This window comes from Pinus tabuliformis, chromosome 7 (assembly GCF_031772625.1).
Source record: "Pinus tabuliformis cultivar Carrire ecotype Pingquan chromosome 7, CPIR1, whole genome shotgun sequence".
Lineage (NCBI taxonomy): Eukaryota > Viridiplantae > Streptophyta > Pinopsida > Pinales > Pinaceae > Pinus > Pinus tabuliformis.
In genome coordinates this window covers 626,529,626-626,545,684 of record NC_142293.1, presented here as the reverse complement: position 1 = coordinate 626,545,684, position 16,059 = coordinate 626,529,626, and positions in this window count along the sequence as shown.

Sequence of the window (16,059 nt, the reverse complement as noted above, 5' to 3'; positions counted from 1 at the left end):
ATAAATACTTCATGCAACCTATTCTGCTAGTTTTCAAGCTCTTCATCTGAATTTGAGGTGGAGGAGTTATCAATGTCCCATGTAATTCATCCATCAGTTGTAGGATTGATCCAATCCTCGTCTCACATTGTTATCTTGTATATATGATCGAGATCATCATCACTTTCTACATAGTCGTGCACAGGTTCAGTATAACGTGTTCCTTCTGCATGGTCTAATGGCACTATAACCCTGAGCAATTTCTTCTCAAAAGACATCTTCCACTTCTTCAAGTTGATTACCCCATTCATATTAATAACCCAGTCAATTCCTCGTAGTGCGAGGTATGGGTTACTGTCATCCACTATCTCAATGACCTCAAAGTATGCTAGGGCACTCGCACCTTCAATGTCCACGTTACACCATATAAGCACCCCATTGGAATAATCTTCTACTGATTTTCCATACGCAACTGAATAGGATATTATTGCAGCTCGGGTATCCCCATCCTTTCCCATGTCTTTTTAGGCAAGACATTCACATCAAACCCTAGATCTAATATTACCTGGTCCATTTCATATTCACCTATCTGCACGGTTAGCCTCATCTCGTGCCCTATTCGTACTTTATGCTTACCGATCTTTCTTATGGTGTATTGTTCAGTAGGAATATTTTCCTCATTGGTGCACTTGTCTATTAAGTCTTTCAATCATTCGACGGCTTTCTGATCATGCAGAAGATTGATACAAGTCTTCATAAAGGTAGCTAGTATTGAAGGATCTACTTCTTGCGTCGCATTAGCTTCTAGCATTTTCTCCTAACTTCCTGAGGTGGAAGCCTCAGCGAAGTACTTCTTTGCTTCCAAGAAATTTTCTTTAGTGCGATTTAGATCAAAGTTGACTTCCTTCTCAGCATCCTTGCGTACCCATCCATCTTCCTTAGGTTTCTTACCTTTATCGTGTCAGTTGTTATACCACTTCTCAATACAATATTTATGTTCTGATCCTCTTTGCGGGGCTCAGCCCTCATCTTCTGAATGTTCTGTGTAGGTTGCTGGGGCTGCGCCTTCTTCTCTTGTATCTTTTCCATAAGGACCGGACATTCCTCTATGACATGGTCAAACTGTTGACAATATTGACATGATGGATGTGTGGGATTTGTACACTTTCACGTGAAGTGCCCTGCTTCGCCACAGTTATAGCAGATTACCAACCCACGCCCTCATCCTATTCCAGTGCCTCTTCCTCTCCCTCGGCCTTGGAATCCATCACATGCTGCTCCCACGCCTTGATCCTGAGGCCAGTTTTCTACATGCATTCTATAGGTATGGGTCTTATCCATCATCAACTCATAGCTTCTACAATGGCACTCATCATGTCCTACAGACTTACAAAAATTACAAAATAACTGCTGAGGGGTCTGTACAAACTTCTGCAGCAAATGGAAGTTATTAGTAGCATGTTGTCCTTTAACTTGATAGTTATCACACTATAATGCAGCTCCCTTGCTCCTCCCAATATTAGTATCTGGTTTTAGGGGAACCGATCCTCCCCCTATGATGTAGTTCTTAAAGACAGAGCAATGGTCCTTATCATGTTCGTGGCTTTTACACTTCAGACACCAGACCTCAGCGCGCACCTTCGTTTGAGATTCCCTTCCTTTCTTCAAGCTCTTCAATTCCAAGTGCATGCTTTCGAGTCGTGAATGAATTTGTTGCACCCCAATGTTCGTATCATGAATAGGCGATGCGTGCAGCCTCATTGCGATCTCCAAGGCTTCCACGTGCATTGCTATTTTCTATTGTGTGAATGGTATTCTTAAATGTGGCAAGATTAATGCTATAAACTAGTCCCGATGATGGGAATCTAAGATTTGCATATTAGCCTCCATGATCAGGAATTTCAACCTCTAATCAAAGTCCCAAGGTGTCTCATTGACCTTCTATCGGATTTCCTTAAACTCTATTACTGACTGTGCCTCTGACTTAAGTTTACTGAACTCCTTTTTTAAAGCTAGTTGGGTATCTTCCAATGACGCATTGGGGTTATCATTGCAATACTTAATATACCATGTTAATGCATGGTCCTGTAAGGCTATAACCAACTATGATTTCTTAATATTTTCATTAGTAATCTTCTGCACAGTCCAAACAACTCCCGCAACAAACCAAAATTGTTATGGATCTTCGCTCCCCGTTCCCCTAAAAATCGACATCTTCATCACGTTCTCCATGTTGAATGGTGGAAGTGGAGGTGGAGGGGGTGAAGGCATAGGTGTATGAGGTGGAGGTGGAGGTGGGGTGGATGGATGAGATATCCTCATAATACCCTGCGTAATTAACTAAACAATGCTTCGCGGCATAGTCAACACTGCCCCTTTGTCGTCGCTCGAAGGGGTTTCATTGAGAAGACTATATTTTGGGTTGGATCCTCTATTTCTTCTAAAGAATATCCCACTTCACATGGCCCCAAACATCAGGGTAAATACCTACCCATCTTTTCAAACAACAACATTTTAATCACAGTCTTCAATGATTTGAGATACTTAACTCGCAGTCCTTTAAAGATCCTTCGTTCCACTTCACTATAGCTGATATTCCTGTCAGTTGTGAAATAAGTCACAAAGCTTCACAATGTGCGATCAATCCAGTGATCCACAGCCCACACGATATTTCTTTCTGATGCAGTCTCACCCGAAGTAGTATTGGGGGATGCTAGAACCAAGTTTCTGCATCCAGAGACATGTGAAAAGTGGTTCTCAAGCTCTAAAAGTTCAGACCTGCCTTCGCACAGATCAATATCCTTCTAGGGCTCATTACTATAACTAGGATAAAATGGCTTCTATACCTTCGTAAAGGTCTATGATCAGCCTTTGCAGACCTTGAACATACAATTTATCCAGTTTCGTGCATCAATAAATACCCCTAGATCGAAGGTTGATGCGAGCGAGAGGGAGAGGCGGGAAATGGAGGTCCAGGCTAGGGAAGCAGGTGACCATGGCTAGCTGCTTCGTGGAAGCCACAGAAGGGTGTAGTTATTTGTACCAGTACTACACATGTCCCCATCATCTCACATGCAGACCTCCTACGATTTTACCATGGGTGGTTTTGGGTTTTTACTTCGTTTTCTTTTACATGATCACCCATTCCCACTTTACAGCTTCACTGTTTGACCTCTGGCATCCCCTGCCGGTTTCTGTCATTTTTCTGCTCCTCCCTCTGGTGGTTACCAAGCCATCTGGCGTTGGTTTTCACCCAGCCAACAATGGACCTAGAAATGGTGGATTATTCAGAAGAGGAAATAGTGGAGGACTCCATCTGGACTTCGCGACTTGCTAAGTTGGGGACCATTTCGTTTGGCGAGGCTTTGCATGAGACTATTTTTGGGATTCCTACACTATCTGGACTGTCAGACCACTAGCTCATCCTACCGGATGACCCTCCTTCCTGGCCATCGCTCTCAACTCCCCCAATGTCCCCAGTGACCTTAGGGTTTGCAACGGGTTGCCTTAACCCTAACCCTCCCTCCCCGACCCCTGGACAATTTTCTCTCCCCAGCTTTTTCGTAAACCCTCCCTCACCCCGTGCCCCCCCAGTTTCCTCACCTCCGCTAGCCCCGTCGTGCACTTCCCCTCCCCCTATGGCAGTTTCACTGGTATCCCCCCCCTTGCGGAAAGTCTCCCCTCTGCTTCTACCCCTCCCCTGGTGAACCCCCCCATACAGGAGCGCTCCTCATAAGGTCGCGAGAACCCTGCAACTGAGGACAGGACAATAAAGAAGACGTGGTGCTTCAAAACAAAGGAGGTGGACTCTTTCCTCAGGTTGGAGGAAGACATTCGGCTGGGAGAGACCATGGATTTTGTTGATAGGGTACTAGTCGGCAGAATTCGGGGATGCAACTACACCGTGGCTCGACTGAAATCTTGGGTTTCGGAGGTCTGGGGGAACCACTTGGTAGAGCTGCCTATTGTGCAAACTTTCGTAAAGGGCTGGTTTGCTCTCAGATTCTCCAGGCCTGATCTCACGAACTGGGTACTCTCGTCGTATTGGCATTTTGAACATGCCCTGGTCCTGCTAAAGAGATGGTCCCCCCTTTTCGATCCGGACACAGAGCAACTCGGAGTCGGGCCGATTTGGGTAAGGCTTCCTGGCCTCCCCCTGCATTTCTAGTTGGAGGACATCTTCAGACGTATTGGGAATTCAATCGGCACATATATGGAATCAGACAAGTCATATCTGTCCACGGGAAAGATGGAATTTGCAAGGATACTGGTTCATATGGACACTCGAGGGGGTCTGCAAGAATATCTAATGATACAATGGAGGTCTTTCACACAGAAGCAGCCCCTGGATTATGAGGGCATACCATACAGATGTTGGTGTTGCCATAAAGTGGGGCATGTGTACAAAGATTACCCTCTGGTAACCAAGCAAGTGCAACAGCCAGTGGAAATTGTGCCAGAGAACTGTCCCCCACAGGAGGAACCTCCATCTGCTATCAAGGAAGTTCAGGGCCCTCCAGAACCGACCGATGCAGATAAGGACCATGAGAAAGACTACAAAAAGAAGCGTGGGAAGGCTCCTCTCCAGCCTCCCTCTCCGCCTCTAACCAGAGCATGGGCAGCCATAGGGGATGTTACACAAAATATTGTCACCATGACTATTTGCAGTCAGTATGGGTCTATCATCATTCATACTGTCCTCCTTAGCAAGTCTCAAACCTCAGCTCTTCATGTCAAGCTTTAAAAATGAGAGAAAGACCTTGAAAATCAATAAAGCTCTGGTTCCGCACTTTCTCTTATTGTTACCTGTGGTCCCGCACTCCTTGGTCATGTTACCTGCAGACCTGCCTGCTCTGTCTCTAAAGGAGTGGGTGTGGACCCCTGTGAAAGTAAAAAAGGCGCAAGTTTATTCTTAAAAACTCACTTGTGGTTAATTCTAGATGCTTCTAGAAGGAATCTTGACGTGGATGGTTCGCTCCTAGGTGGTTCATGCATCCCAAAGCTAAAGGAGCTAATCCCTTGATGAGAGGAGCTTATCCCTTTGAAGGAGGGCTTTATCCCTTTGAAGGTGGACCTAGTAACTTCCCTCCATTGCACTATAAATTAAGGCATTGGGCTAGTTGCTAGAGAGGTTGAAAGCTGAACATTTTTGAGGGTAAATGCTGTTGGAATTGATACTTCCTAGTTAAGCTTGAGAGGAGAGATTACATACCTTTTGGCTTCATTGGGAAGAGAGTGAAACTTGTCAAAGTAGAGGAGATTCTTGTTGGACCCTGGGAGGAGCTTGTACATCATCAAGGCACCAAGGTTGTAAAGTTCTTCTTTGATTAAAGTTAATACAATCAGATTCATTTTTCTCAATAAATTGTCTTATATGGTTTATTTCATGAATTCCTTGATCATCATGATAAATGTGCTTTATTATATTGGCTTTTCAGGTGCTATTTAATGTGTGTGCTTGTTTGTGTTTGCAGATTCTTTACAAAGGAGCTCATTTGGATCAACAGAGTGTGGCTTCTACAAACTAGCACTGGACCCGAGGTAGGCCTAAAACACTTGTTTGCCTTTATTTATAAATTGCATATTTAGAGAAAGATAGAATTTGTTTGGTTTGCTTGTCGCTAGATATCATTAGATACTAGGGAGGTCGGTCTTGTCCGCAAGAACGACTTATCCGATCGACAAAATGGCGACTCCGCTGGGGACTTGAATTTTTTATTTTTCCTTTGCTTTTAATTTGACTTGAGAAACTGTGTCTTTGTTTCTGGTTTTTGGCTTGATGTGTGTGGGATTGGGTAGGTTCAGTAGATCTTGAATTATTTTTTGTTTTTCGTACTTTTGGAAGAGGACCGCACCCTCTGCTTGTAACACAGTGCGGACATCCCCGCACTTTTGTTTTACACACAGAGCGGTACCGCACCTGGGTATACTGGGGGCCTGCGGACCCTGTCAAAATTTTGAAAAACTTGAAATTTTCTCATTCAGTCAGCTTAGGATTTGTTTATGTGTTTTTAGCCTCTGCCCAGATCTGCACGTGACTTGTCAGAAACTTTTCGTAGGTTAATTCCATTGGCATTAGGGTTTTAGGTGAAATTCCTAGAAGTTTTGTGTGCCGGGCTTGATTTTCGTTTGGTCTTGTAGTAACTCAGAGCTTGGAAGCCTTAGAAACCTCAGATCACCTTGGTTTTTGCTGGCCTTCTTATGAGTCTGACCATTTTGTAAAATCTGCCTTTGTTGAGGAATCCATCTTGTTTTTCTCTTTGCGAAACTTCGAAAGAACTTGTGTTGAAAGTTTTGGATTTCATTTTTAGAAAAGAAAACAAAAGCTGGTTGTTTTTTGACTGATTTGTGATTCTGGACAAATTAGTCCTTAGTTTGCTCATAACTAAGTAAAACATCCTTGAAAAGAAATCTTGTAAGCTTTTACTTCAATTAGCTTTTTAGAATTTATAGATCTCAAGATTAGATTTTTCAATAGTTTTGAGTGTTTTATAAAATTTAAAAAAATCTCTTTTGAAAAAGTTTGTTTTTGTAGTATTTGAGTGTTTGAAAGAAAAGAGAAATCTTCGTGAGCATAACTAGTTGTCTCGTTTTTGAGTGTATTGGAAAAGACAAAAAGTTCTTCTTTTTATTTGTTTGTTAAGGAAAGATTTGTTTTTACAAAGCATTTGCATTCTCAACTCTTTCTCTAGCTAGAAATTCATTGAAGAAAAAGGATTGTTTTTCATCTTAAGTGCATTTTTAGTGATTTGGAGTCGAGTCTTCACACCATAAGTTTCATCTCCGCACCTTTTGACTTAAGAAAAAACCAATAAAAATAACGCTTAAAGTAAAATCTATCTAGTAATCTTTTTATTTCTAGGGCTCTTTATCACCAACATAGCTTAGGCTAGTATCTTGGAGTAGGGAGTAATTAACTCTCCAAGATAGTAAAACAAACAAGTAGCTGTATCTTGCGGTAGGAGATAAATTCCAATTGTTACATCTATGCTCTGGGAAGCTCCTCTTATAGGAGTCAAGCACGAGATCGTGTCCGAACCAGTGGGGTAATCAATCCTTCCTCATTGGGAACGATACTAGATATACATGTATTGAAAATGGTAAACCTCGGATTAACCATTGTCGAGGAGCCTAGGGTCACTTGTTGGTAAACCTCGGATTATGTCAAGGAGCCTTCAAGGGGATTGAGCTTACTACTCTGCCCTTGCGTGTGTATCGGATCACAGAATGTTCCCCCAGGTATATTTGTTTCCGTTGGTAACCATAGTGACCATATTCTATAGGATTCTTTCCTAAGGTGACGGTGGAGGGAAGATCCCACTGTACCTGGAGCAGACGTCGGCTAGACTCACTTGGATTTTCTGGGGGGTTCTCTTCACTCAAGATGGTTTAGTGGAGAAACTTGTGCCAGTCTATTCATTAAGTAGGTTGCCGGGGTAACTGTTCCAACTTCCATTTCTGTATTGAATTCTACGACGTTGGATTTCATCACCAACTAGTGTTTTCAGTACGGAAAGTTATTGTTTGTGTGTGGTTTGACCTCCTAGATTATTTAGGCGTGTGATTCAAAATTGTTTGGTTCTTTAGAGACTTTAGGTGGTTTTCATTGAGATTTTTCTTTGTTTGCGTGTGAAGTAGTTAAAATATTTAATCGTGGCTGAATTACCGAGGAAGTCCCGTAGACTTCAGGGCCAACCTCCTGAGTTTTCACCAAGCTAGCTTGAAGGGCTACGAGCCCTTGTAACTCCTAGTGACAGTAGAGTTGGGTTACCTGAAGAAGGAGAGTCTTCTTTGGTTGTACATCCTGATTATCAAGTGCAAGCACCAGAGTATATTTTAGAACCTGTTTCTTTTTCCGAAGTTACTGGTAGTTTTTCTTCTACTAGTGATTTAACCGAGGAACCTGAAATATCTGAACCTGAAACTGAACCTGTTGCTACTCCAACATCAGGATTTGCCTCTCCAACTTCCAGTGGTCCTGGTTCACCCAGGGTAGAAAGAGTCATTACCCAAAATCTTCCTTCTGGGCTTATTGCTATTGAAGAACTTGTTACTCTGGAAGAAGATATACCTATCCCTAAAAATTAACCAGCTATAGAACTTAGGGAGCGTGAATCGATCTTTTACAGTCCACCTAGGAGGGACGCTTGGTATCTTTCATTGAACAATTTTTTGGAAAACCCGGGACTAAGTTTTTCACCACCTCGCATTCCTTTTCATCCAACACCTAGGGGTTATTATCCTCCATTAAATATGTCGAGACAGTCGTCCATGTTTTCTCAATCTCTAGAAACCTTTTTATATGGCGGTCCTTCTGTTCCCTCTGGGTATCAGTCACTTACTGGTACTTTTTTGGGAGCATCTCCTCAACCTATTGAACAAGGGTTATTAACTGGTAATAACGGAACTAAGCCATTGAGTGTAGAAGATATTCTTATGATGTCAGGTACCATTCCAAATCCGCAACCTCAAGGTGGCCAGTTACTGCCTGGGGGGCAGCCTCAAGGTCCTCAATTATTGCCTGGGGGGCAACCTCAAGGTACCCAATTACCGCCTGGGGGGCAACCTCAAGGACAGTACATACCTACGGGACAGTACATTCCTAAAGGTCAACCCCAGACTCAGTATGTACCTCAAGGTCAACCATAGTATCAATATGTACCTCAAGGTCAACCCTAGTATCAGTACATGCCTCAAGGTTATCAACCTCAAGGTCAGTACCCAACCCAAGGTTTCCAACCACCTTTCGGTTAATCATTTATCCAAGGAACTGGAAATGTACCTTTGAATTATCAACCCTACCCTCAACCCAGTTATGGTCCTCAATATGCTCAACCTTCTATGGGTCCATACCCCAGAATGAACTTAGTGTGGGATCCATCTCAATCACAACAGATCTTGCAACCGAATGTGCAGTTGTCATCTCAATCTGGACAACCCTTGGTTTCTGGTTCAACCCAGCAACCTGTCCAGTCTACTATTCAAACTTCTGCACCTTCTGTAGTTTCTCAGCCTGGGCCTAGTTCGCCTCGAACTCCGCCTCAAATGACTGCTGCAACTGCTGCAACATCTGTTCAATCTACCCCACCTACTTCCGGAGTATCTACAGCTCCGGTTTCTACTGTTCCTATATCAACTCCTCAAGAATCTTTACCTTAGTCTGGACCCACAATTCAGACTTCGGTTCAAATGCCTGTAGGACAACCTGGTCAGAGTACGGTTGTCACAAGTCAACCTCAATTTACTTATCAACCGTACCAAGGGTAGTACCAATTCGGTCCTGCTGTGCAGTAGCCAGTCTATCAGTATCAACCGTACCCTGGATATACATATCAGCAACCTCAACAACCCCAGTACGGTCTGGTTAATCCTGGTTTTCCGGGAGGATATAATATCCCAAATGCAATTCCAATTCCTAGTTATCCTAGATATCCTCCTCCTGGGGCTGGTCTCATGACCCAGGGTTTCAGGGACCCTAATCGTCAGTTACTGTTCATTGCAACTTTGGACTTACCTGATTTGTCGCGCCTTATGAACGATCCAATTAATTATCTTCCATTTTGGCCGCCAATGCCGAATAAGTTACCTCGTGATATTCCTAAGTTTGAAGGTAAATCAGGAGAGGATCCGTCGAACCATGTGATGACTTATCACCTCTGGTGTGCGTCTAACTCCATTTTAGATGATTCAATCCATTTAAGGCTTTTTCAACGCACTCTAATTGGTCTTGCAGCCAAGTGGTACATTGAGTTACCGCGAGCCACTTTTTATAACTTTAGTCAGTTAGCTACTTCATTTTTAACTCATTTTCAGTTGCCAGTCAGATATGACAATGGCACGAAATTATTAACTTCATTAAAACAGTCAATGTCCACTTACATTTCAGATCACATTCATGAATGGAGACGTCGACGGCGTTTAGTGAAAGTTTTTATTCCGGATCAGATCTTAGCTGAATGGTTTGTCAAATCTTTATTACCAAAAATCACTGAGGATGTAGCTAAGGCAGGACTCGTTACTGAAGAGAAAGTAATTGCTCAAGCTTAGTACCTTGACCTAGTTTATACGCAGTCAGGGACATTACACGAGAAAAACCCCGACCTTCCTAAACAAAATCAAATAACTGCAGCTCCTTTAGGGTCTCATGCCGCTGATGGTATGATTGGTACGGTTAATACCAAAAGTAAGAAGAAATCTTCCAAGAATTCTTCTCCTATCATAACTTTACCAGATTCCCCAACAGGAGATTCTTCCGCAGAAATTTCTACTGATATTCATGTTGTAGAGTCATCTACAGCTAAATCAAAATCCGGTGGTAAAAAGAAAGGGAAGAAGAAAAATAAAATAGATAAAAATTCGAAAGAGAAACCAGAAAAAACGAAATCTACTGATGAGAAACGCAAACCTCGTTATCCTTGTCTCATTTGTGATGAGGAGAATTTTACAAGAGACTGCCCTCATCGCGTTGAGGTTGCGAAAATCATCAAAGGTTCCCAAATGCCTGCTGTTTTGAAGGATCCTTTTCCTAGTCAAGACAGTAAGATGATAGTTTCTTCCTCAAATGCCTCCGAAGAACCCATAATGATGATGTCCCATGTTAGGATTGCGACACGATCGCAAGATTATGGAAGTAAAAGTCCTGTTGGTGGTAAGGAAGCAAAATCTTCTAATTCGAACCCATCAACTTCAACTCCCGGTTTCGATCCACTACAGATTGAGAAACCTAACCCAGACTTAGTAATAAAACTGCCTGCCAAGGGTATACTTCGAAAGTCAGCTTTCAATCCACATGCGAGAGCGGCTCAGAGCTATAACATTGTTGAAGATTTGGCTATTTCACCTTCAGCAATGTCAGCTTTGGAGGTTCTGCAATCATGTCCAGCACAGCGTAAATTGCTACTGTCAGCTATAGGAGCTGTTGACATTCAGGACTCGAACCTTATAATTTTCGATCTAGAAAATAGTACACCTCACTTACCTCATCAAATGGCTTTCCAGATTCCAGTGTTAGTCAAAAACAGACCTTGCTATAGGACTATGATTGATGAGGGAGCCTCAACGTGTATTATGTCGATTCAATGTTGGAGATCGCTTGGTTCTCCTACACTTAATCAATCCCCGACATTTCTAAAGGCCTTTGATGACTGTGGGTTCCATCCTTTTGGCATTCTACAGGATTTACCTATAGGGGTTAAAGGCAAAACTGTTAATCTAGATGTGGAGGTGGTTGATGCCCCTCTAGATTACAACCTTCTCTTGGGCCGTAGTTGGTCTTACATTATGACAGTTGTTGTTTAATCGGTCTTTCGGCTTATAAAGTTCCCTCATAATGGAAAGATCGTAACTATAGATCAGCTAACTTACTTTTCATCCGACCCAGCCTCTTCTGAAAGTATCCAGCATGTCGGCAAAATAACTATCCCTTATAAGGATGTTGGAGTAGGACTAGTTAAAGATTCTGGTTTACTAGGAATTTTTCCCTTTCCTCCTCTCAACGTATCGCCTTCTACTGCAACCATTCATATGATTTCATCAGCCACTATTTTTTATGATGATCCTTGGATCGTACCTTCCGAATCTGAGATAGATTCATTTGGTGATGCTATGCCTTTGAGTCCATATGAAATTACGTATCAGGCCGTACAGTCGTTTTTCGACTCTTCTTCAACCGAAATTGACTTAATGAATGTGGTCCATGAAGAATCACTTTCAACATTAAACTCAGATTCAACAACGTTTTCTGAACTTGTTCACACTGATGAGCAAATTCGTGAAATCCTGTGTGTTGATGATTTACCATGGGAAGATCTTCATCATAGATCTTCATTTTTACCTAAGATTGATCGCTTTGAAAATAGTTTTTCATCTATTTTTACGACTGATTATGTCAAGGAACCTCAGAATCCAATGAAAAATCCTTATTTTGAGTTAAATTTGGGAAACATTTCTCGAACTATTCCTATTGACATTTCGGTTAAGCCCGGAATTGTTGAAAACATTCATATAGGTGCCTCTTGTACGGAAGATGAAATTCAAACATATAAGGCCCTATTTCAAGAATTCTGCGACGTGTTTGCCTGGTCATATGAGGAAATGCCAGGAATTGACCCAGCAATTGTTATTCATGAAATCAAAACTTACCCGGATGCTAAACCCGTCCGGCAACGTTTGCATCAAATCCACTTGCGAAAAGTTGCTGCTATTAAAGCAGAAGTTGAAAAATTACTTAAAGCAGGTTTCCTTTATCCAATTCTGTTAATGGATTGGGTATCGAATATTGTTCCTGTTAAAAAAAAGCAAGGAACAATAAGAATATGTATCGATTATAGGGATATCAATCGAGCCTGTCCAAAAGACAATTACCCAACTCCCTATATCGATCAAATCATTGATGATTGTGCCGGCAGTGAAATATTCTCCTTCATCGATGGTTTTTCCGGATACAATCAAATAAATATTCTACCTGCTAATCAACCGAAAATGGCTTTCATTTGTCCATGGGGGACATTTTCTTATTGCAAATTACCTTTTGGGCTCAAGAACGCCGGAGCAACTTTTCAAAGAGCCATGTCTTACACGTTTCATGACATCAAGCACATTGTGCAACCCTATCTCATTGATTTACCTGCTCATTCATTACATCGAGTTGATCATCTCATCCATTTACGAGCAATCTTTATGAGGTGTAGGCATTATCGAATTAGGTTGAATCCACATAAGTGTGTTTTCTGTATAGAGACGGGTCGGTTACCGGGGTTTGTTGTTTCGAAAGCCGACTTTCGCGTCGATCCCTCGAAGGTTGAAGCTATTGTCAAATTGCCTCCTCCTTCGAGTCTTCGCCAACTCCAAAGTTTGCAAGGGAAAGCAAACTTTTTACGTCGATTCATTCCTAACTATGCCGAGATCACAAAGGGTTTTACCCGGTTGTTGAAACAGAATACTTCTTTCTTTTGGGATGAGATAGCTGACAAATCTTTTGATGCACTAAAACATGTGTTGACCCATGCACCGTTACTGCATCCTCCCAACTACAACCAGGACTACTTCTTATATCTCGCCGCCTCGCATTCCACCATTGGAATGGTGTTAGTTCAGGAAGATGAATTCGGTAGTGAACATGTGATATATTACCTTAGTCGAACCTTAAATCCAACTGAGCTAAAATATTCACATGTGGAGAAATTGGCATTGGCAGCTGTTCAAGCTGTCCAACGTTTTCATCATTACATTTTACTACGCAAAACTACAGTAATTTCCGATTGCAACCCTATGATCTATATTTTGACCAAACAATTGCTAGGGGGAAAGTACTCCAAATGGATTGTGATCCTACAGGAGTTTGACTTAGAATTTGAAAAGTCTAAGTTAAAGAAATCTTTAGTTTTTGCGGAGTTGATGTGTGACTTCCCGCATGCTGACACTGAAACTGTGGCGGAGGAGCCCATTGTGGACAAATCCTTGTTTCTAATCATCACTTTAGATCCATGGTATGGGGATATCATAGTTTATCTCCAAACCCAATCCTTTCGGCTTGAAATTTCAAGATCAGAGCGTCGAAAAATACGATTCCAGTCCCAACAATTCAAAATTATTGGAGATACACTTTATCGTCGTGGGGCGGACTCTATTTTCCGACGTTGTTTAACTCATGAGGAAGCTGAAAGGGTTCTAAATGACTGTCACTCTGGAGCGTGTGGCGGTCATATGTCGGGGTTTGCCACAGCCCAAAAGATATTGTGCACTGGCTATTTCTGGCCGTCTTTGTTTAAAGACTGTATTAACGCGGTTCGAAAATGCCACAACTGCCAAATTTTTTATCAAAAGATGCGCGCTCCACCTGCTCCTCTCCACCCTATAATTGCCGTCGGTCCTTTTGTGAAATGGGGTATCGATTTTATTACATGTAACCCTCACTCAGCCGGGGGGCATGTGTATATCATCCTTGCGGTAGATTATTTTACCAAGTGGGCCGAGGCGATGCCTATATTTGAGGCAGACGGCAAAACTGCTGCGATTTTCGTGTTCAATCATATAATTGCTAGGTTTGGTGTTCCACAAGCGATTATCACTGATCATGAGCGTCATTTTCGAAATATTATGATGACTGAACTTACAGACCAACTTGGCTTGCGTCACGATATTTCAAATCCATATTATCCATAGGCTAATGGTCTTGTTGAAGCCATCAATAAAGTTCTAGTCATCATGATCCGACAAATCATTGGGATTCATAGGTTGAATTGGCATAACATGTTATTTTCAGCGCTTTGAGCATATCGAACCTCAGTAAAAATGTCAACCGGTTTCACTCCTTTCCAACTAGTTTATGGTTTGGAAGCTGTGTTACCCATTGAATGCGAAATCCCGTCATTGCAAATGGCCATAGAATTACTTCCAGCCACTTCCGAAGAGGAAAAATGTTTGTTGTACTTGGCTCAGCTAGATGAGAATCGACGTGATGCTGCATTAGCAATTGAAACTCATTCCAAACATATTAAAGCTCAGTATGATCGAAATGTTACCCCTCGTAATTTTTCGGAAGGAGACCTAGTCTTATTGTACGATCAAGCAAATGATAAATTAGGCGCTGGAAAATTCGTACCCATGTGGCATGGTCCTTATGTTGTTAAGCGAAAGCTGGCAAAAGGGGCCTATGAATTGGTAGACTTTGACGGGGTCTCTTTAGGTAAACCTAGAAATGGTCTTTACCTGAAGAGATATTATGCTTAAATCTGGGTGTGGAGATTTTTAGTTAGGTTAGTTTTCTTTCTAGCTGGTGTGTTTTAGATTAAAAAGTGTGCTTAGCTTAGAGAGTGTTTTTTTCATTATTCCTGCTTATCTTGATTTTACTCTTGATATTGCAGATGTCGACGTCTCTCCAAACATACATTGGTTTTGCTGATGGTGCTTGTCGTAATACACAGAACATTTCTTCCATAGCTTGGGTTATCTATTCGCCCTCTGATGAGTTGGTATCTATGCATGGGGTAAGCCTCAGTCAAACAACGAACAACATTGCAAAGTATAGTGCAGTGATTGAGTTATTATCTGAATCCATCTCATTTGGGATTCGGAGTTTGATTGTGAGGTTAGATTCTGAACTCGTTGTATTACAGCTTAATAGAGTATATGCCATTAGAAATCCAGTATTATTGAGATTATTTTTGAGAGTTCGTCTCTTGGAACGTGAATTTGACTATATTGAATATCAGCATATTCCAAGATATTTAAATACATTAGCAGATGCAATTTCTTCTCGAATGTTAAGTAGACATTTGCAATAATCAAGCAAGTAAATTTAAAAACATTCCATAACATGTTTTACAAGATAAGCCGGTAATAGTGATATAGCATAGCATAGAAGTGTGTCAAATATACATCGTCTTCGATCATAGGTTGAAAAACACCTTATGATCGGCAAAAATGATAGTACAAAAAGCAAAAATGTCATATGAGTCTACAACAAGCGATCATCCTATCACTGGTGATGATCATGATAAGAAACCACTGTACGGGCCACCCTACAAAGGAACCTCCTGAAAGGTCCTGGGATCCCAATCACATAGCACTATAGCCTAAGAGGAATGTCATCTATGCTGGTCTCCGGAATGTCTGCTGTCAAACGCTCTAGATGGCTCTCCAATTCGCCCAAAGTCTCTGTAGATTCGTCTTGTGGGGCTAGTGCTGCTGCAGCTAGTTGTTTCCTCTCATAGGGCCGGAGAGTGGCTAGTCACCGTGGACCTACATCTGCATTTGAAACTTTTACTATCAATTTTCAGACAGTTTAAAAAACAAAAAAAATAAATTAATTAGAAAATGTTGAAAATGATTTTACCTGAGTCATCCCATTGCTCTCCTGGTGGAAGAGCCATGTCTGGGTCAACACGATAATATATCCCAGCATAAGGGAAATCCTGAATAGCAAATACTTGGTTCTCCAACCAATGAAAATACTCAGGAGTAAATTGGACAACTTCTGTTCCCTCCTCAGGATGACGGGACATAACTGCAACCCAACGCATCAGTTTGGGCTCTCGGGGAAGTCCAGCTCCAATGGTAAGATGCTGTGGGACCAACATT